We start from the raw sequence: 25096 nt of genomic DNA, 5'->3' as shown, positions 1-25096 counted from the left end.
ATGAAAAAGTGGTTGTACATGACTTCCATCAGAATGTCACTCAAAATTATTATTCACCACTTAAAAAGCATGTCTGACAGTCTTTCAATTGTAGCATTTGAGTTGTATGGGGGACCAGAGCTGTAAGATGTTCCTTGTACAGTTTAATATACACAATCTGTATGTTATTTATAGCTGTCACATGCAAATATCGAAGAGTGGAGATTTGAGACTACTTTTAACAGACTTAGGAGCAGCAGAACCATATAACATATCATTTAATAGGGACACTGTTGATACTGAAATGAGTTACTAAAATAATTAGTATTGGATATTTTTGAAGTGTTTATTGATTGAGTTTTTATTATATTAGTAGAATTATAAAGTGGTTACCTTTAAAAACTATTTTAAAAAATAAGCACTTTCTAAAAATAACATACATCACTGTATGTTACAGCAAAAGGACATTATTGATCAACCAAACATTTTCTTAAAGGGAAATTCTGTTTTGATAGATAACAAAGTACTTGGTACCAAAATTATCCATCTGTAAACAATTAGAAAAGCAAACACATATACGAAATGAATGTTTCCAGACACTGGACAACAAGGAATGCAGGAAGATGAACCTTTTGAAGAGTAAACAGATAAATGTAAATTATATTTGGTTGAAATAAACTAAGTGGAAAGACATTTTTCTACCAACATTTAAAACATAGCTGAGATAGTTCTTCAGCTTATGACAAATATTGGAGGACATTGTTGAGCCTCTTCTTGAGTCTACATTCTCTCTACCATGGAGCAGCCTATTCTCCTACTGGAGTTTTCAGTCACTATGTAAGTTTTGGTTTATGACTTGGCAAATGTCTTTCTGAACTTCCTTGATTTATCTATACTTCAGAGTATCCTCAAAATTTATATTTTAGTTTTCTGAGCAATCCCACTTCTCATTTTTGAATACTTCTTTTATTACACTGAGATACATGTCAGATGTATTTATTCTGTCTTGTCACACTTGGCATGTTTCTACTTTTTATTTATGAGCACATACATCATCTTTCAGAAATTTTCTTGGTCATTGCTTCCCTTCTGTAAGTGATGATATTGTGGTAGAAATAGCCTGAGAGGAAGGGCATACCAGCTTGTCTAAGATTCTAAGGACTTGATTGCTAATCCATTTTCCTTCCAGATTGCATTTAAACTTACTGGGGGAAAAAGAAGTCTGCGTTGCTTCTTATATTTCAGCCTCTATGGTATAACTGTTTTCCTATGGAAGAAATGCTTGATTTTACTTTAAAGTATCTACATACTCTCCAAATAGAAAAAGCTTACTTTTTTCTCTCTATAGCACATATGTTAGAGACCTAAAATTACCACATTTAGGAAAGAGCACATGATAATTTAGATGTTGAAAGATAAACCTACCTATATCTGGCAGATTCTAATTCTCTATTCTCTGGAGACTGAATTAAAACGTTAAAATCCCTGTAAAATGTTGTAGCTTGATGCAATACCAATATGAATCTTCTAATTGCTCATTATTACTGCTTAGTTCCTCCTCTGAAGTGGAATCATCACATTTAACAATTCCAAATAATGACTCTTTCAGTCATGAACTTCTTGGGCACAATGTAAAAATCACTGACTTTGCAACTAATCAAGAAATGGTGCAGGTGAAAGAAAACTGAACAAGAAATAGCACATTGTGATTCTTATTTTTCCTGCCTTGAAAAGAGTTTTACTTTAGGTATATAGCTTATCATATTCAATTCTCTTGTATATATACATAATACATTCTAATAATTTTTGTGTAACTTATCAAATATTTTAACAACATAGTTGTGAATTTATGACTATATGTACCTTCCAATTAGTGTAAAGTGAGATTTTACATAGTTCACTTTTCTTTTTCTGTTAAAGAAATCCATTTATTTTACTTTCAGAATGACAGTGAAGTTGTGTGAAAAGTGAAAGGGACTCTATTTTACCTATTACATCTTAAAAATTATACATTATTTTATACCCCAACTCTTCTTAAGTACAAGATGCCAAACATAGAAATTAGTGGAACTTCCTTCTTTTGAAAATAATATGGATGGGAAACACTGAAAAAAAATATAAGAAGTGAATTCTGTTCTTTATATACTGTGACACTAGTGTTTTGAAGACAGTTTCTATTATCAGGCAAGGCAGTTGGTCTCTCTCTTTTCCTTGACAACACTATTCAAAGAAAATGGTCATCCTCTCACAGAATTTTTTTGTCCATTTTTTTCTCTCCTTTTGTTTGTTCTTTTTCTTTACCTTTTCTTTCTTTTTTTCTTCTTTATCATCATAAACTACCATATACAATCTTTAAATTTATTTACTTGCCTTTTTCCCATTTAAACATGAGCCACATAAGGGCAGGTGCTTTTCCAGGCATGGTTTCTGTTGCATCTCCCAAACTGTAAACAATAATGGAAATTTATACTTACTCATTTTTAAAATACATTAGTGAATCCATGAGTGGATATCCTCTGACAAGAATGTAAATGAACATGTCTTCAACTCGGGTCTATGAACTGTCTATACTAAAGCATAAATCTGCCTAGTTCCATGAATGTTAGGTTAACATAATTTAGGTTAAGGTTTCAGTACTGAAAAAATTTCAAATGTAGTTGAAAGAGAAGCTCTTGTAACTAAAAAGTTACCCATTTTTATCATTCAAGGTGAAAGATGGGTGACACATCAATTAGACAATAAATATTTTATAAAGAGCTTCAGAGGAGTGCATGGATGGATATAAACTAAAGTGTCCAAGTGTCATAGAAATGGAAAAGTTAGAACCAGTGGAAATGTCCAAACGTAAGTAACACTATCTACGTGGGGAAGAAAAAAAAATGACCACAGGAATATTTTCAATAAACAACAACAAACTTTTGGTAACATAATCATAAAAAGAAGAATTTAGAATGTTAGAATGATCACAGTTTGACTCAAACAGTTTTACGAAGGGAAGATAAGTAAAGTTAGATCAATTCTTGCCAAAATAAATGGCAAGAATAATGCAAAGTTTATAATTTCACTTTGAGGCAGTAGGAAACTTGTGGTTTATCTTTGATGTATTGTCTTTTTTTGGGAAAGTTTTGCCATCTGGTAATTATATTTCTCCTTTTGTGATTTTTGCTTTTATTTATATTTACAACTTTAAATTGATTTGTATTTATTTTTTTACTTATACCAATAAATTCTACCTATTTTACTTCAATTTCTTTTCTAATTTTACTTATGTAATAAGTAATTAATTTGTTAAACAAATCATACAGATTCTTTCTTCTCTTCTTTGATAATTTAATTTTTTGCACAAAACTTATTTGTAGCTTTGTTTGTTGCCACACTAATGAGTTTTACATATACCATAGTTAAGTCTTTAATTAAATTAAATTACACAAAAGGGTCATTTTCCTTGAAACTGAGCTCATTTACTTTGGATTCAAATTGCTCTTTTTCTAGTTTCCTAAGGTAGAAACTTGGATGATTGATTTTAAAACTTTCTTCATTTTCAAAATTTCTTTCTAAGCACTGCTTCACTGCATCCCACACATTTTGATAAGTTGTTTTTTCACTTAGGTGAAGATATCTTCAGTTTTCTTGAGATTGCTTCTTTGACGCATGTGTTATTTAGAAGTATGTTGTTTAATTTGCACATATTTGGAGATTTCTTAGTTATCTGTTACTGATTTCTATTTTAATTGCACACAGTCTAAGAATAGGCATATGGCTTCTATTATTTTAAATTTGCTAAGGTGTGCATGATATGTGAGTGATAGAAACTGTTAAAATATGATGGTATACATAATCACAAAGATTTATCTTCTAAAAAATTAAGTGGGTATTACTTTATTGTTAACATTCATACTTTCAAGTTGGAGAGAAGCTGGGGATGCATTTGCATCATATGAGATGCATTTCAGTACAAATGTTTTTAAGAGCATAATTTTTTTAATGTGAAATAAATGATAAACAGTATTCAAAGACTTTCTCCATAAGTAATTATTATGGAGCCAGTATATATGTGTACGTATATATATATGTATGCATGTACAATTATCAGTTGGCTTAGAATAATTTTTAACCAAATGATCTCATTAATACTTATTCAGATTCCTTAGTGGAGCTGGGTTCCTGTTACTTCTTTAACTCATGTCTTCCCTTTGTCCGCCAAGCTACAGACACACCATCCTTCCTACTTTTTGAACATGCCCGGCGTTTTCCTTCTCCAGGCTTTTGCATCTTGCCCTTTTCTTTAGAATGTCCTTTCCCAGATATTCATGTGACTCACTGCTCACGTACCACATTCTAGTCCAGACTGAAAGGTAGACCTCTCGTGGAGGCTTCTTTGACTACCTTATTTAAAGTTAAATTGAAAACCCCACCTTCATCGAGCACTTTCCATCTCATTTTCCCTACTTCATCTCATGCAACCCTCATTATCATCTAACTTAAAACATATAAATGCTTACCCAGGTTTTGTTTCTCTGTGGAAGAATTAGTTCCATGAGAGGAGTGATTCTTCCCTACCTATCTGCTAACACATCCCCAGTAGCTGTTATATAGTAGGCCTTCAATAAATATTTCTGAATAAATAAAAATGTCCTTGAAATACTCTGCTCCACATAATGGTTGGTTCATTTCCATGTACTGGACTGATTCTACACAGTAAACCAGTAGATTTCTCATGGAAATTTAAAACTCCCTCCTAAAATAAGTACCTATTTTTACTTCTATCATAATTTGGAACTGTAAAAAATTATACTGCACCCTTAAAATCTGTTTTGGAAAACTTAAACAATATTTTTATTTGAATTATTCAAATTCATTTTCTGATTTGTGTATATTCCTTCATTAAAAGCTATCAAATACCTAAACTATTAAGTGATATTAACTTAAAATAAATAAATTTCAAAGTCATTAGTATTTTCCACAGAAAAAGAAGTAACTATTTGTATCTTGTTTCCTTTCTATTTTTCCCTCCATTTTCACCTTACAACATTCATACTGCCCTGCTCTTAAAAAACTTACATAATGTGGTAAGTCATATCACACAGATGAGAAAAATTTAGTAAATCATTTGCTTTCTTTGTCATGGAGGTTATTTCTAATTAATATTAATGAGTACTAAAATGATCATATTTATGTAGTTTTGATGCATTCTTTAATATTTTATTATGATACATTCCCAAAAGATTATAAGGTAAAATGACAACATTTCTTTAAAGATTTTGTTGTGCTTTTCCAGTTTTCTTTCACATCATGATTTACCAATATAGATTTAATCCAGATATTAAGTGAATTTCCCTTTTTGTGTAAACCAGCACTTTAGTCCCTATAAATTAATGTCCATTAATTTTTTAGAGACACTGTATCCATTTTTTTTTTTTACTTTTGATATAGAACATTAAGTAAACTTTATTAGGTCTAAATGAACAACCCATCTGTATCATTTTCCCAATAATTTATGAGGGTTTAGTATTTTTATCACCTGTTTATATGAACTCTTTCTATGTATGAAGGTTAACTCTTTATCATAAATATGTGCACACATAATATATATTTCATCCATATGATGACTTTCTACAATATATAAACTTCTTTATTATGGGCAATAATTTTCTTACATGTCTCAGTGATCCTTTCTCCCTATTTCTGGTACATACTTTGTAATATTCTGGGGAACAACCACCCTTCAAAATAATACATACAAAGTCTAGAAAATTAGGCAGCTAAATGGAAAATAAAATAGTTGTGTTTTTATTAGAGCAAAAGCAATTAGATATGACTATTTGCTGACTTACCTCCGGCAGAGGAGATATAACTGTCATTGCCAGTTTGATCTTTGTTATTGGATTACGTGGGTTAGACTCCCGAATGTACCAATACTTGGCCATGTCACTTAAGGCAAATTAATTTATCTGTCTTTTACTTGCCTCATGTTAAAAATGGGAATTATGGGACGAATTTTGTCTCCCTAAAATTCATGTTGAAGTCCAGTAATACCTCAGTGTAAGAGTAAGTACCTCAATTAGGAGACAGGGTATTTAAAGAGGTAAGGATAAATGAGGTCACTAGGACACATCCTAATCCAATCTGACTGGTGTCTTTATAAAAAGGAGAGATTAAGATACAGAGGAAAGACCATACAACATACAGGGAGAAAATGGCTCTCTACAAAACAAGGAGAAAAACTCCAGAATGAACCAACACTACCGACACCATGACCTTGGACTCCTGGTCTCCAGAACTGTGAGGAGTACGTTACTGTTGTTTAAGAGGTCTGTGGTACTATGTTACGGTAGCTTTAGAAAACTAATACAAGGATGTACTTTAGCTAACTCATATTATTGTTACAGTGATTCAATAACATAAAAATAAATTACAAAAACTATTTGGCACATATTAAGAACACAATCAACTTTTTCATTTATGTTCAGTAATAATTTTATGGATTTAAAAATATAATCACAAAGTAGACAACAAAATGCAGTAATAAACTTTAGACTATAGATAATTTACAACTATTTTATTAATTATACTATGCATTTGAAACTCACATTAATTTCATTTCCTGGATGCTGTTCCATAGAGGCAAATTTGGCAAAGGTGGAAGTAGGGGTCAAAAAAAAGAAGACTAAAAATTTTGCCGTATGGATAAATTTCCTGAATTAGTTTCCTCTTTTCAGAATATTAGTAAGAAATTATATGTTCAAAATGTCCTTGAAAGATTGAGCTGAATGAAACACCTCAAAGAGAACTGTATGGGAAAATAAGAAATTGCCGTTCTCTTCCAAACTGTGCTATTATCTCCCCATCATGACGACACTACCACTGATGATAATCTGTAAAATTTTTTTCCACTTACTGAGTTCGTTCACTATACTAGACACCATGATAATCACTTTCAAAGCAATGCCTAATTTATGGCTCATAATAAGGGAATGAGTTATGAAGTATTGCTGTTTTTATTTTACACTTGAGAAAAGAGACTGAATCTTTAATAACCTGGTCAAATTCCCACAGGAAGAACTTGGGAGAGTCAGGATTGAAATCCAGTTATAGTGAGTCTAACATGTATTGTGAACATATTCACTATAGTAGGATTCTAGCAGGGCTTGTCTTTTTTGGACTACCACGGTAAATGGAGAATTTGAATAATATAGATAATACAGCCCCTTTCAATTATAAATTGGGAAGATCCAGGGACTTCAGACTCCAAAATCTTTAAAGTATTTGAGGACTCAAAAATTTCTCAGCTACTCTGAGGAAAAAACATTAAAATTTAAAGAATTGACTTCAGACAATACTGATGGTATGTTTTATATTTTTTACTGTCAAAATTTTATCTCCTAAAAATCCAGAGAATTTTTGTACTCATTACCTATCAGCAGAGACACATTTTGTTTTCTTATGAAGCACTAGAACTTGACAAATAGAGAATTTAATATAGTATGAACAAGGGCTGACCTTTTGATGACTTTTCTCCCATAACCTTTGCATGTTTTACTTGGACATAAACATATGAACATATAGAAATAAAGATGTATTTGTACATTTTTTATGATACATTTAATATAACTTTAGCACAAGGGGAAGGTTTCAGCAAATTTGACTTTAGCTTTCACAAAACCATTGGCTAAGGTTCATAGAAAAAACTATGGAGAATTAAATGGATATAAAAAAGAACCTGTTAGACCCTCCATTTCCAAAAAATAAAGAAAAAATAAGATTCTTAAATCACAAATCTTGTAGCCCTTCATCTCCCAATAAAAATGAATTTTCTATTTCTTACCATTAATCTTTCAGCTTACTGTTCAAAACAAAAATTATTCTTCCATCTTGTCATGAATCTGTCAAAGGCACTGCTTCTAACAAAATTGACCTGTCTAATTTATGTTTCTTTCCCTGAATTCCTTAAGCGTGTGTTCCCAATTTTTAAAATAAAAAATATTTTTTGTGTTTTTGTGGTCTTTGGGTAACAGGAGAATTGCATTTCCTTTTTGGCTGAAGTTTCCTCCTGGTGAAAATATTTGTAACTAAATAAAATACTTATACTGGATATATGTATGTATAAATGTAGTTTTTTCCATTCATAGAAGAAAAAGTGTCTTCTTGAGTAGATTTTAAAGAGGAAACTTTAAAACACATAAGTGACTTAACTTTAAAACATTAGACACATTTAAAATTATAAAATGAGTTACATTTCAAGGCTTGTGTTATAGTTACATATTCCATGAATATTACTTTCCATTTTAGCAAGATACATACATGATCCAAACTACATAAAATTTTTTCCTTTGAGCTCAGAGACAATTCTGTAATTCCAGAGAGAAAAGGAGGAATGTTAACAGCATGCACCAAATGAATAAATACAGTTCTAAGCACTTATATAATAATCTTATTTGTTTACAACTTGAATCAATCATGTAGCAAACGTTTAACTGTGTAACCAGCAGCAGTTATGTTAAAAACAATATAGACCATTGGGAAAAACAGCTGGATTGGTCATGGCTTATAGAATTTGTATCAAGAGTTGAGAATGGAAATATTTACTTTATTCAACAGACATTATAACCTCCCTACTTTCAAAAGTGACAAGTGGTTGACTCATTCTTATGCTGAAAGACAATTATTCTTATATGGACATGTCATTTCCTACATAGTTTTGCATAATAGAAAGAAGACTCAATTACTTCACTAAAAATTTTCGTAAGATCAGTAACAAATACTTCTCATATTACGACTTACCTGGTTGGTTCACTTAGAAGCTTGTTCATAGACATTTTACAAATTTACCACAACATAAAATCTTTAAATGAATTTTAAAATCATCTTTATCAGGAACAGGATTTTTATCATAGAGAAAAAGAATTAGTCAAGGAAAAATTTGCCATTTATTCTGGTTGGACCTATTATTCATTGGCAGAGATAGTTAGAATACCACAATTAAGCTAAATAGCTACCATCAAATTTTTGAAGAATTATATGGAATAAGAACTTAATTCAGATATTGTTGACACCAAGAAGTAGAAACTGAATGAATAATGTGTATGTTGTAGTGCATATAATATTATAAGATTTTAAATTAATTGTGACCATATCAGTAGCATTGAACCAATCATGTCAAGTGGTGGCCCAAAGTGGTGAAATATCTTGGGGAAAGCTTGATAACAACTAATATCCAGTGTAAGGCTAAATTATCAGGTTTATGTTCCCTAATACGTTACATAACCCACTGATAATTTTTCAGCATGCATAATAAAAATATTTCCTTTCTAGTTTGGAGAATTAAATGGAAGCTTATAGGTTTTCAGGAAATTAAAGACAAAAATTGCTTACAGAAAATAACCTGTGAATAGTTTTAAGGGAATTTCAATTTGACTCATTTATAAAAAAGAATCACTTGTATCTCAAAGATAATTGTTGGTAATAATTTGATATATTGAAGTTTGTCATATTGTGAAGTTTTGTATCATCCTTTTTTAAAATTAATATTACATTGTATTTCCTCTAACACTATATGTTCTTGAAAATAATTTTAATAGTTATGAAATACATTATAAGAAAAATCATATAAAAATGAAAATTTAAACATTTAAACTTGAAAGCATAAAATTTTATTTATAGGAAGTATATTTTTATTTTAGACAATTGAAAGATTTAATCATTGACTTCTCTACAAAATAGAGAAAGAAACATGTTTTATTGTTTTGTATTCTAAATAATGGATGAATTTAGATTTGAATGCTGTTTGTACTTTATTTAAACAAATATTATGAAGCTACATACTAATTGTCACATTTAGTTTTGGAGTTACGGTGACCAATTTACTAGTAGAGCACTAGTAAAACTGATTGTCTTATTACTTGGAATTAGATGACCACATTTGTTATAAGGTTTGTGGGGATTTTAGTTGAGATAGGATTCCATAATACATTTTGAATGAAAATTCAATAACAAGGATTCACAATTCAAGAAATATAATGGATTAGATATGTTAAAAGTCCACCCAGGACAAAATATCTACAAGGTATGGAAACATATGATAATCATAAATGGAAATGTGTGACCATGCTAATATAAAACGACTATGAATTTTTAGTATAGTAAAAATGAGTAAATAGAAAGCATAGATTATGGAGGAGAAAATTCCCAAAATGTGCCAGTAAAATAATAAGTGCAAATAGATAAATGATATAATAAAAAAAATAAATGACAAAATAGCAAACAGTAAAACAATAAAAACAAATGTTCTTTGAAAAGACACAGATTCTAACATTGAATGAAAAAATCCAGTTACATGCTGCTTACAGGAAGTACATCTAAAACATACAGAACAAAAGTCTTGAAAGACAGCTGGAGGTCTATACCAGAACAGGTCAAAATAAATAAGTATAAGTACAGGTATATTAATGTCTGAAAATCTGTATTTATGAAAAAATATTATTAAGTCAAAGATTGACCCTTACATAATAGCAAAATAGTAAAATTTAGCCAAAAATAAATACTTCATAATTAAATGTATGGAAATTAATAATTATTAACAAAATTTCAAAGAGAAACTGTCAATATCTACAATGACATTGTTAAGTTTTCAAATACCATCATCTTTTCTAGGTGATTTATATATAGTGTGTATGTTTATTGGGAGTGGCCAGGGTTGGGTAATTTTATCTACATATTTACTGAATTTCATGCTTTGTTATAGTACTTTCATTCAATTTTACTGAATAATTCTTTTCTCATCTGTGTAAAAGCTGCTAAAAAATCTGGTTGTTAAAAAAATAAGAACAGAATCAAGGAGAAAACAAATAACAAGCTTGATGTAATGAATATATGTTGACCCTTATACCAAAAATGTTAAGATACTTTCCTTAAAATGTAGCAGACTATTTACAAAATCAGACCATCTATCTGGTCATAAAACAAGTATTGACACATGTATAGAAATCTTCTACATAAAGAATAATTAATTTTCACCACATTTTCCTTCTCTGGCCATATTAAAATTAAATTAGACACCAGTAGGTAAATATAAATTAAATATATTTGGAAATAAAAACTGAATAACAGAGATACTGAATGTATCAAAAAGTATTCTTTTTGAAATTAAAAAATACATGTATTTTCAATACATGTTTCAATAAGTCACTGAAATACTATTTTGCCAGATGTGTAAAATGCACTTAAAATATAGGGGGAATATAACTTTAAATACCTATGCTTGAGAAAGAGAAAGTCTGACAATGAATGATCTAATCATCCATTAAAAGGTAGGAACATAAAATAAAGTGAACTCAAGTAATTAGAAGAAAAAAAAAAGAGTAGCTCAGAATCAAATGAACATTTAACACATCTTAGAGGAACAGCAAAGCCAAAAGCATTTTATTTGAAAAGCATAGTAAAATAGAAAAGATCTTGGTCATATAGATTTTAAACAAGAGAGGGAGATGAGAAAAGAAGAGAGGAGAGAGAGAGAGACAGAAAGAAAGGACACAGAAAAAGAGATAACAAACAATATTAGAATTAAAGGGGGCATGATTGCATATACAAAAGTAATTTAGAAAATCAAAGAATATTCTATCACTTTATGCCAATTAATTAAAAACTTTGAAGAACTATAGCAAACCTACACAAGAAATATAATCATTAAAGAAAAGTAACGTATCCACAGGATATAAAACTAAATAATAAAATTAGAGGTACCAATATTTTTACCAGTAAGTTCTACCAGCAATCAATGAATGGATTTTTACCAATAAGTGTTCTGAATTTTCAAAGGTTAGAATATATATGAATTTTCCCAGAAAATAGTAACTAACTCTTTTTATCAAACCATAATAACCTTGTTACCTGTAGTAGGCAGAATTCTAAAGATGGTTTTCCAAGACTTGTCCCTGATACTCTAACAAATATTAATCTAACTGCTGTAAAGGGATTTTGCAGGTGTAGAGTCCTAAATCAGTTGGTCATAGAATATGGAGATTATCTGGATAGGCCTAATCTCATCACATGAGCCATTTAAAAGCAGATAAATCAGAGATTTGAAGCACTAGGTGGATTCCAAGTACACCTTTTGACTCAAAGATAAAGGGGACCACATGAGAAATGCAGGAAGCTTCTAGAAGTTGAGAATAAGTGAGGAAATGGGGACTTCAATCTTCCAATGAAAGGAACTGAATTCAGTTTACAACCTGAATGAACTTGGATATGCTTTGCCCCATAGCCTCCAGATAAGAACCCAGCCTTCCTAAATCTTGATTTCAGCATTTAAGATCTGTAGCAGAAAAACCAGTTGAGCAGCCCATACCTTACTGTATCATAATAAATGGGTGTTCTTTTAAGCTATTAAATTTGTGGGAATTTTTTTATGCAACAGTAGAAAACTGACACAATACCAAACCAGATAAAGATAGTTGAAAATGTAAAAGTGTATTTCAATATCACTTAAGAATCTACATGCAAAAATCCTAAATAGGGCAATAACAAACTTAATCAAGCAATTAAAAAGGATTTTTGACCCAAAGATTTATCTAATGATTATAACACTGAAATTAAAATCAACTGTGGAAATATTCATGCGTGTAGGCAAAGAAAAGAGAATAAAAGGGAAACAGGGAAATTATGTATTATTTGGACTATTAACATATTTTTGGTAATCTCTGTTCTTTAAGACATTTATTTTGGAAAACAGTTTGGGGAGTGAAATTGACTTCAAGAATAAAATCAGATGATGATAAGGCCAGTTTCCAACTTGACTACTGACTTTAATAGTAAGCTGACAGTTTCAAATAGTTTCACCTCTCATTTCATTCCTCCCAGAAGACCATTTTTCCATTTTGCACTCTTAACATAGTCATCTTCTGGTCTGTTCCATGTTGGCTCACATATTTTACCCACTTTAAAGTGACAAATATTTTATTTTTAGTTGCAGTGATATTCCTCCAGTCAATAGAAATTTACTTCATTATTTTTTCACAGTATAATGTTTTTTCCTGTACTCCTACTTTGGTAAAATCTTCCCCATTGAGTTGTCATGGTATTATTTGCCTCCACTACAAGACTGAAAACTCTTTGAGGAGTGACTAGGTCCTTTTTAACGTTTACTTTCTACAGCAAGTTGCAGAACACATGGCTCATAGTAATGCTTGATAATGTATATTGCTAAAAATGAATAATGGTAACTCATGCTTGATCAGTAATAAAAATTAAACAAGTAAATATATCAGGGCGTAGCAAAGACAATATTCAATTTCTGGCTATCATTATAATCAATATTTTTACTGTATTCCTAAAGTCTCACTTTTCTTTGTTTTCATAGTATGCCAGATATACTCTATGTGCATATTGAACTTAAGCTGGAAGGAAACACACACATTAAAATTACTGAAAGACTTGTTTTTCTCTGTTTTTATGCAGCAGAACTGGGGTTGGACCTTGTTCCCTCTTGCCGCTTTACCATTTCTTTTGTACAGAAGACAGAGGATCTGGTGACTCTCTCAGACTTTAATATCTGGTAGAGGAAGTTAGTTATATTATTTCTACAAAAGACTGGGTAATTGACTAAGCCTTTTGACTTCTGATGTGGACATCGAGACATCCTCTGGTTGCCCAAAGCATTTCTTAATGTTGCTGGTATTTTGTTAGACCTATTAGCCATTCCCCAAATATGAGTCCTCACACCTTATAAAGCTCTACTTCAAACTTGCCAACTAAAAACGGTTTCTCTGTTGTGTTAGACCATTTTCAAATGCCTGGGAATCAAACAGTAAATATGCTGCTTTCCCTATTGACCAACTTGATGGAGATTTCTACAAATGCATGTTGGCTTTGCAAGAACTTGCAGGATCCCTCTTTATCACAGTGTTCTTTATTGCTTTGATTTTATTATATATGGTTTGGGCAAAATATTTCATTTTCCAGTTAAGAAGCTCCTAAAAGCAAATGCAGGAAGGAGAATACAAATTCTATGTTATATATATATATATATCTTAAAGTGGAAAATGATTTGTTTAAATAAAGTCAAACCAGAAACACTAATTGATGTATCTTTACCCCTAAAGCTGCATGAAATGACTGCTGTGCATATATATAATAATTAAAATGTGTTGACAATTTAGTTCTTACCTACTGAAATTGTCAAGCACTATTCAAAATTGAAATCAGTCAGATATAGTATTTATTATATGTCATTATAATTTTCAATATTGGGACAAGAATCAATTGCTAATATATGTAATTTCCATCCTCCGAATTAACAAGGGTATATGGATGAGGGCTTCTTGTGGTTTCTTGTCTCAGTTTTCCTTTCCTAAGAGATTAACAGTGTACTGACATAACTCATTATTTCTGTGGTCTTTTGTGCCAAACTGATAATGTTATGGATATTCAAGTTGACTGTGTCATAGTCCCTCTCATGTTAATCATGCCAGTTGCTTGAGCTGTATTCTAAGTTCTAGGAAACCATGTGATTAGACAGAGGAGCCCTTTGTAAAAAGCATATGCATGTGATTAATCTTCTAATTTTCTATTTTTTCTTGTCATGTGGGAAAGAAATTTTTTCCAAAGTGAAAAATATGAAAACTTAGCTAAGAATCTGTGTGACTTCTAGTCAGCATGTAACTTTAGTCAGTGTCTGAAATTTTGCTTTGTCTCATAAAGTACTTAAATCTAAACTTAGATACAAACTAAAGAACTATAAAAATAGTTTGAGAATTGATATTTGAAATACTTATAACAGCCCTGTGCATATAGTTAATGCTATGAAATATTTGCTAAATAGATATTATATATATATATTTCTTCTTTCACCTTAATATGGGAAACCCTGAAAGGTTCATACATTTTTGCTATAATTTGATATACATTAAATGGCAAAAGTGTGTTTAATGAGAAAGACAAGTATCAAATGATTTCACTCATCTGGGGAGTATAAGAACAAAGAAAAAAACTGAAGGAACAAAACAGCAGCAGACTCATAGAACCCAAGAATGGACTAACAGCTGCTGAAGGGAAAGGGACTGAGGAGGATGGGTTGGAAGGGAGGGATAAGGGGGAAAAAGGGGCATCACATTTAGCACACATAATGTAGGGGTGGGGGGCATAGAAAAGGCAGTATATACAGAGAAGACAAGTAATGATTCTATAGCATCTTACTATACTGATAGACAGCGACTGTAATGGGGTATGTGGGGGGCATTTGATAATAGGGGGAGTCTAGTAACCATAAGTTGTTCAAGTAATTGTACATTAACGATATAATAAAAAGTGCGTTTAATTAAAAAAAGCAGTAATGTCAATCATGTGTATGATACTTGTTCGACTGAGCAAATGCACATTTGGGATGTGTGTGTGTGAGTGTTGTGTGTTGTGTTGCAGTATGCTCAAGAGACAAAGTTGAACAATACATTGTTTTTATGAAACTGACTCTTTACTGGATAAAGTAGATAAATAAACCATTAATTTCAATATGGCATAAATCTTAAAAAGGTGTTATACATATCGCAACCCAGGGACTGGAGAGAAAAGACGTAAATGTAACCTGAAGGTTCATGAAAGGCATTCTGGAATAGCTAATCCAAAGAGTAGCAGAAAAATTTGGTATGTATATTTTAAGCTGAGAAAACATTTGAAGCAAGACCTTAGCAATAATAATGATGGTGTTATTGGTCATAATAAATTATAAAGAAGAGTTAAACCTAATTGAGAGCTTATCTTGGGATTTTTCTATGCCTTATTACTTTATGAATCTTCACAATGTAGTTCTTATCATAACCACCTCCATTTTGCTATATAAAATGTCTGAGGTAAAGGAAGCGTTCAGAAATTCCACAAGAGTACACAGATGATAGGCTCTGAAGTCAAGATTTGAACTCAAAAACAATTGAAATACTTAAGCTTATGAGGTAAACTATAAATGATTACATCCTACCACTGTTCCAGTAATATTTCTTTGTAAATATTTCTTATCATGGTGAAAACCATATACTATAAAAATTGACCATTTTAATCATTTTAATGTGTGAGCTTGAATGGGAGTTAGTATGTCACGATGTTGTGTTACCATCACCAGTCTCTAGTTTCAGAACATCTTCACCACCCAAAAGGAAACTGCATCCCCATTGAGCAGTAATTCCTCATTCCTTCTTTCTCCCTACCCTTTATTATGTTTTGGATTGTGTGTGTTTATCTATTCATATATTTGACCCATTTTCCAATTAGGTTGTTTGGTTCATTCATATCCATAATATGTGTTGACAATGAACTTTCCAACTTTTGTTTGTCTACAGTTCTCTTGTTTCATTTTTTATTTTGACCATATTTGGTTTTATGCAAGTCAGGAAAAAATGTCATTTTGCAGTTGACACTTTGAAATATTATTCCATTGACTTTTGCTAATACTGTTGGTGGAAGTTCTCAGACTTACACTGTTCCTTTGCAGATCATAAATACTTATATAATTTGCTAATTTATTCAAGAACTTTTCCTTGTCATTGGTGTTTTCTAGTTACATTAGGATGATTCTAGGTGTGAAATTATGTTCATTTGTCCTGCATATGATTCATGAAGCTTCCAGCATCTGAACAGTTTTATCTTAAATAAATCAGAATGTTTCTCATCTGACATATCTTTATATTTAGACTTTTCACCAGTTTCTTTGGTTTTCCCAGTAGATAAATGCTGAAATCTCTCATTTTCCTCTCAATCTCTCTCTCCATTTCCCTGTTACTTTCCTATCTCTGATTATTTGTTTTAATGAATAATTCTATTTAGATCTGTATTCTGATTCACTCCTTCTTTCCTCATTGTGTCTATTTTATTCTATACATCACATCTCAGTAAACTTTTTTCTATTTCTAGAATTTTTATTTGGTTATTTTCCAAATCAGATTGAGCATTTCAACTCCTTTCATCTACTTGAATATCCCCTCTAATTATTTAAACATAGTATTCATACTTTTAGTACTCTTCATCTGATTCTGTTTATTTTGTTTGTGTCTATTCTGTTAACTCTTGCTCTCTGTAGCCTGTTTCTTTGGTTATTTTTTTTCATTCTGTTTAGCCCATGATGATTGTACTGTATTATTCAGAAAAGTTGGAAGGGCTATGATAACATCTGTTGTTCTACTGAGGGCTACGTTTACTTCTACAAGGTGTCTGGAGTATTGACAATACTCAGAAATTTTACATAAATTCTGAGCTTTAGGCAATTGGGTTTTGTTGGTGATGTTTTCAGGTCTCACAACTGCTCAGGCCAGTCTAGGGATTATGAATCATCAGGGAAGGCTTTTCTGTACCCCATTCCCTCATTCATCAAGTTTAATTTTTATACTTGTATTGGGGAGTGCTATTTTTCTCCCAGTTATTTCATTGAATATTCATATATTGGCATCATGGCTTCATATTGAGGGGCTCTTGGTCTGAACTTTTGCCTTGTCACTGGGAAGATTTTTGTTTTTGTTTTGTTTTTCTTTACACTTGCTGGATTAAAACCACAAATTAAAACTCCTCCAATTTGTGTATTTCCTAAGGACAACTTAGCTTTTTTGGTGACATTTCCTCTCTGAACTTTGCTTTCTTTTAGATTTTTCAGCACTCACTTTACTTAACTTTCTTGCTAACTAAACTATGCACTTAAAAATTTTTAAAATGTATTCAATGCATTGAGGGAAGTTTCAGAATAGTCAGTGTGTCATATTACCAGAAATAGAAGTTCTGTCATATTTCTTCATTTTAATTAGTATTTGAGGGATAATGTACAAAAAGAGTGGGGGGAGAGTTAATAATAATCCTGACATAAATTCTTAACAAGCATTCAACATCTCAAATTTCAATTTCTTTTCTGGTTAACATTAATGACATTGATTTATCTTATAATCAGCAAATGATATAAATTTGAAAAAATTCATATGAACAAAACCAATATGAAATGCCCTTTCAATTATTCAAAAGGAATAATTTCTGGATAATCTCCAGATGCTTGGCTGAGTGCAAATCCTCCTAGGGAATATATCCTGCCTTTGCTAACAGTACAGACTTTTTCTATTATTGCTATTCTCTGTTTCTTTGGCTTCTACTCAGATTCTCCCTCTTTGCCTACCACTTTCAATTTATGACTCATTCAGGTTTATCCTTTTTAATTTGGCTGCTCCCCAAGTAATTGACTTTTGGAGAACGTACTTCTCAACCTGCTCAACTGTTCTTAAAAAAAAAAAAATTATGCTTTACTTCCTCATGTAGCTCTGACTTGATAGAAAACTCAATTTTCCTAGCTCCCCAAAACACGAGTCACTGATTCTTTGGGGAAGAAAGTATTCAAATTATGTACTTATTTAATATAGTTAATTGAAATGAGAGGCAATTGTGGTTAGCACACTAGTTTATTATTTGACTCACGCTGAACCATCTGGATATGAATCCCTCCTCTTGCATTAACTAATTAACTGTGTAACCTTGGATAAATTAAACTTTCTGTATCTGAAAATGAGAATAATAATAGTACTTCAATGATAAGATTGCATTGAAGATTAAATGAGAAAAAAATTTAGGGCTTAACACCGTGATTTATGTATATAGATACAGACTCACATGTCACACACACACATACTGTGTGTGTTATATGTGTATATACAGAAACAAGTTTAATATGTATGGTTATTAAAGTATGTTACTTATTGAAACATTTATGTATTTTAGAAAATACTTAATATAAAAATAGATCTAAATGTAAATATAGTATAGATCATATTACAAAAATGTTGTTTTGAATATATAGAGAAGTGAAATAGAGTTAAGATATTTATATTAATTTTTAGATTTCTTTAGGTCATCTGATAATTTACCCTACCTGAAATATTTTTTTGCTCCCTTCTCTCCACTCAAATTTTCATCCCACTTTAATAAAGTCATTTTAGTAACTCCAGTTCCCATTGATATCTTCCTATTCTAGAATAACAGAAGTCTGTACTAAATTGAATTATTATTTGGTCTCTTATAAATATATACAGTTTTCCATGAACTTCACTGTATGTCTCCTAAGGAGATGACAGTAAAAAGTTATCCTGCATCTAGCTCAATATTTGGAACATAGTAGCATTTAATAATTATTTGTGTGGGAACTATTGGATCTTAACTTTCTAAACCTGTCTCAAATGAAATAATTTTACCGTAAAGTAAACTGGATAACTGATGGAGAGAGTGAATTATTTTAGCAAAGGAGCAATTAAAATAACTTCCCTAAGAGATCATTTTCAACATTCTATCATCACAACACCCAAAGCAACAAGGAAATCATTAGTGTTATTTAGTTGATCATTTAAGGGAAAAAAGGGAAGAAAGAGAAATTATCTCATGTGTAGATTTCTCCACTTTTCTAATACTAATGCCAGAAATTTGGAATTAAGGTGCAGGTGTGAAATGTGTATGTTTGTTCACATGTGTCCATGTGTCCCCAGCCTCCATTGGCCTCTTCCCTCGAACATCCTTAAGGGTAAAAAGAGGTTTGATTTCTGTAGAAATGGCATCAAAGAAGTTCTACAGTCGAGAAAACCAAGCAAATAGGCACAGTGCTGCAGAGTTCTAATTAGAAGTTTGCATACTCTGGGACGTAACTACTATGAATTTTGAGATGACCACTTCCTTTCCCCCACCTCAGTGGAAAATTCCGTTTAGCAGATATATATAATGACACATTCATTGATTCTATGAGAGACCTCAGTGTTGCGAGCCTCTAGCTTGGGTGAAGTGAGAGTGAACAAAAAAACACAGACAACAAAGACAGACAGGCAATGGCTGCAGCCCCGATGAGGCGCAGCTCCTTTATTTTTATACTGCCTTTCTCAGACCTTAACCAGATGTCGTATATATCTTTTCTTTCTCACAGGGAACAGACCAGAACATTTTGTTGATTTCTTAAAATCTGCCCAGTAAGCAGGGGCCGTGTGTGCACACGTCCCCAAGGCCTTTCTGTTTGCAGTGTAAGGCATCTTGGCTCATTTGCGACAAGATACGCTTTTGTGGGTAGATAGCTTCCAAGGACTGCACCAGTTGTTTCCAAGCTGGCGTCACAGGTGCTTTCCCATTCTGCGTGCAGACATGGGGAAAACAAAGGCCGTCGCCTTCAACACAGAAAGAAAGATTACCAAGATTACCAACAGGGATACTCCCAATAGCGGGAAAAAGTTAAATATCACTTGTTACCTGATTACCTTACAACAGTGAATCTCAACTTTAGCTTGCATCAGAATTTCCTGTTGAGATTGTTAGGGCACAGATTGCCAGGCATTTGAAGGATGTGATAAGTATGGATGCAATTAGGTGGGAGAATGGCAAATGAATAATTAACTCATGAAGAGTTAAGTAATTAATTCTAGAAAGAAAATAAAACCTTTATGTAACAGGTAATACTATATTTCTTAGCTCAACAAATAGCAATATTTTCATATACAGAATAATTAAGCATTGCATATTGACTTGAACAAAATGTAGTAAGTTTTGAGTAAGTGTGAAGATAGTTTTGATAAAGATATGAAAATTTCATTTTCCATGATAGAAAACAAATACAACTAAAATTAAAAATTAATTATATGACCTAGAAACATGTATTTTAAAAACCATGAAAAACAATGAAAAATAATTGATAAAGAAAGTTGCTGGACCAGTGGCAGTAGGGATCCAATTGTGTGAGATGGGAAGCAGCCTGTAGACTTGGATACATTCTTTACATTTCTGTTTCATTTATAATTATATATATACATGACTTGATGAAATTAAATGAGTTTTTACTATAATAATTTAAGTATATCCTTTATTTAATTTACATCCATTATCAGCTTTATTATTTTATGTAAATTATTAATCTTTAATTTTAAGTTAAAGTAACATCCTTAGTGTAGTAAAGTCCTGGAATCAGAATATTGTTCTTTTTAATTTGAATAGCATACATGAATTTAGCACAGATTTTTAATGAAAATTGTTTTGACATTTTGTGTAGCTTGGTAATGTGAAGTGTGAAAACTTTAAAAGTCAATGTATAAATATATTTTTAATTATCTTTTTAATTACATCATATAATGATCAATATACTTCTAAAATATTATAGAATGGATAATTTCATCTTGTAATTGCTAATTAGCTTAGCAATCAAAAGTATGTACCTTTGAGTCCTGATGCTATTTACAATTTACTGCAGAAAATTGAATATAGATATATTTCTGTAGGTATATGCATATATATCACATTTCCATATTGGATTCTTTATTTCCAGCATCTCAAGTCCCTGCGCTCATTTTTAATATTCTTTTTTTGTGGATCAAATCTTTCAGTAACATACATAGAATAAACGAGTGGGAAGTGAATTCTCAAGATATTTTTGTGTCTTATAATACCTGCAATGTATCTCCAACTTAAATGCTACTTTGAAGAAGATAAAAATCCTTTATATATCCTTTATCAGATATTAGTATTTCAGAATTTTTAAGTCCCCTTGTGCTATTGCCTTCTAGCTTCCATTATTATTGTCGGGTGACTCATGCTGTTTTTATTCCTGATGTCTCTCCATCCACAAAGTATATTATCTCTCCTCTCTTTCTTTTTCCAACCATTGCTTGTGTGTTTGTATATATAGATACAGAACACACATAGATATATAGAGAGAAAGAGACATAGATATTTGATCAAACATTATTCCGTGTGTGTCTGTGAGAATGCTGGTGGACGAGATTAACACTTAAAATGGGTGTATTTGATAACACAGATTGCTCTCCTTACTGTGAGTAGTCCTCATCCAACAAGCTTAAGGCATGCATAGAACAAAAAAGCTGACCCTCCTCTGAATAAGAGAAATTCCTCTTGCCCCTGACTGCCTTGAACTAGGACATCATCAGCGTTTCCTGCCTTCAGAATTGAAATGAAACATCACTTCACAGGGGTCTCAAGTCTGCCAGGCTTTGGATCAGAACTCCATCATTGGCTCTCTTGGGTGTCCAGCCTGCTGACTCACTTAACACATCTTGAGAACTAATTCCTAATAATAAATCACTTTTTAAATATATATATACATGCTATAAACATATTGATATTTAACATTATGTTTACATCTTTATTTAGATACTATTTTATATAATATATTGAAATGTTATATAAACACATTTTATATTACATATATTTATATTTACATTTATATATTTACATGTATTGTATATTATTTTACATATTTATTTGCTGAATATATATATTACATGTGTGTGCATATGTATATGTGTGTGTATATATACATATATATATCTCCCTTTATGATTCTCTTTCTTTCTTTAGAGAACCTTGACTAACACAATTACCAAAAGTAAAAATATTATATATTTTACAAAAACATGCTTCATTTCAAATACTGCAAACAATTTAGTCAAACTACGAAAATCTTTCCTTGATTTTTTTGAAGGTTGGTAAACTTTCAATTACATTAAATTTAATGTCAAACCTGCAAGTTTTTTTTTATAAGAAACAGAAACCCAGACAAACTGTAGTATCTCTCAGTGTAGAAAATCATCTAATATTTACATGTATATAGGAGCAAATAAGGTTATACAAATGAAAGATGTTCAGATAAGCTACAAATTGCTATTGAATTGTTGGCTATTATTTGGCCATCTCATTTAGTCTATTGTCTAGTACCTCAAACAGATAATAGTATAAAGGAAGTGTTCAATAAACACATAGAATAGATACACAAATTTGCACACAATTTGCATATGCACTCTGCGAGAAAGAGACATAAGCAGTACAAAAGTTGAAACTTATTTGAGCATTTTAACAATGCTCCCCAAATAATAACATACCATGAACATACAAAAATTATAAGTGAAAAACAATGTGGAACAGATAATTAAGTAGAATCAGGACAAACACAACTGATACAAAGAACACCCTTCTCAACACTCACTTCTCAACAACACTTCTCAACAGTATTAGTAATAATAGATTATTAATACTTCATTCAGCAAGCACTTATTAACTGCTTATTTTCAAAAGAAGTTTTGCAGTCATGGCCAAAGACATAAAGAAAAGTTGGACAATTTACTGTCATCAAGTCATTGCAAAGTAAAAAATGCTGAAGTCTAAGGAAACCTGCCAGATTGCCCAATCCCACTGATACTATAGAATAGTTTCCCAAAGGAAAAGAGGAGGTAAGAAAATCAGACTAGTATTCATCTGTATAGAAATAGCATCTGCCTTTGAGACTGTAGTAGAAAGGTGATAATTTACATTGTCCTGCCGTTCTTTCCCTTTTTGTCCCCTTGTAAAAGAAAAACCTGTATGATAATTTTTCTTTCTTTAGTTTTTCAAATGTGCCATATAACATTTCTAATTTAGGTTTTATTCTTTCATAAAATTGCCAAATATATAAAAAGACACCTTTCACAATGTAATATTCGCAGTGCTGTGTTGGGTCGCATTATGCATCTTATAATGCCTTCAGTAAAAGATGTTTTGAATAAAAACTAGTTCGTCAAGGATGCTTCTATCTTTTCAGTTTTTAGTTTTTGCTAGGTATTTTCTTTGAGATTTACCGAAGTATAATTAATAAATACAAATTGTGTATATTTAAGATATATACCTTTTTTTCTTATCGATGTAAAATTGGCATATAACATATATTTCCAGTGTGCAGCATTATAATTCAACATTTGCACTACAAAATGATCACAACTAATGGTCTAGTTATCGTCTGTCATACAAATGACTCCCTTCACTGGTTTTGCCCACTCATCACTTCCATACACTTTGGTAATCAACAGTCGTGTTCTTTGTATCTATCAGTTTGATTTTGTTTTTTATTTTAAGATTCCAGATATAAGTGATATCGTAAATTACTTATCTTTCTCCATCTGACTTACTTCACTGAGCAAGATACCATCAAGGTCTATCCACATTTATTTTGTTACAAATGGCAAGATTTTTTATTTTTAAAAGCTGTGTGGTTTTCCATTGTGCTGTGTGTGTGTGTATATATATGTACCATTGTAAAAATATTCCATTGTGTGTGGTGTGTGTGTGTATATATATATATATGCATGTCTGTATATATATATGTGTGTGTGTGTATATATATATTATATATATATAGATAGATAGATAGATAGATAGATAGATAGATATAGATATATATATATATGGATTCCTAGCATTCCTATGTCTGTTGCTCTATTCTATCTATATTCCATCCAGGTATTTTAAGAACTTCAATACTATTTTGTAACTTTTTAAATAATTTTGTTAATTTATTTTGACTGTGCAGTAATTTTTGTATTTTTGAATGGTAATTTTTAAACTTTTATTTTATTTCCTAACTGGCTGTTGTCACTACTGATGCTCATGGCTGTGTTCTCTGCAGATTATCAGATCATCTGCAAATAAACAACACTTTTACTTCTTCCCCATGCATTAGTGTTGTTTATTTTTCCTCTTCTTATTGCATACACTGGGGCATGCTCTACACTTTGAATAAAAGGAGTGATAGAAAGGGAAAAACTATAATTCATAGCCCTCAAATTATATGGTGAAATTTCTCTGATAAGTATAATATTTACAGTATATATTTTTAAATTGTTTAATTACATAAGAAGTTATCGGGATGTTCAATTACATTTTGATACGCTCTTTCATGAATATGTTAATTTTTATTAACATTTTTCTGTTCCTATGAACACTGTTTTCTCTTTAACATTTAGTGTCAAGTGGAATAAACTTACAAATGTTTTGTTGTTGACTTCATATTACCTAATTTTGTTCATTAAATGAACCGCTGTGTCATATGTGAATTTACTTTCATTTAGAATTTTTGAATCTATATTTTCATATGATTGAATTCTGTATAAACTTTGTTGATTATATATTTCCTTTGATACCCAACTTGTGTGAATATATAAATTATTGGGGTAAGGTAACTCATTTTTTTATATTGTGGATATGGTTGTATTAGATAAACTATTTTATAAAGCTACTGGCAAAGTAGCTTAAAATTTTCTTGAGTAAATTTAATGCTGAATTATTACTTAGAAAAATAGCCATTTCAAAAGTGTTCAAA

This window comes from Manis javanica, chromosome 5 (assembly GCF_040802235.1).
Source record: "Manis javanica isolate MJ-LG chromosome 5, MJ_LKY, whole genome shotgun sequence".
NCBI classification, from domain to species: domain Eukaryota; kingdom Metazoa; phylum Chordata; class Mammalia; order Pholidota; family Manidae; genus Manis; species Manis javanica.
This window is presented reverse-complemented; position numbering follows the sequence as displayed.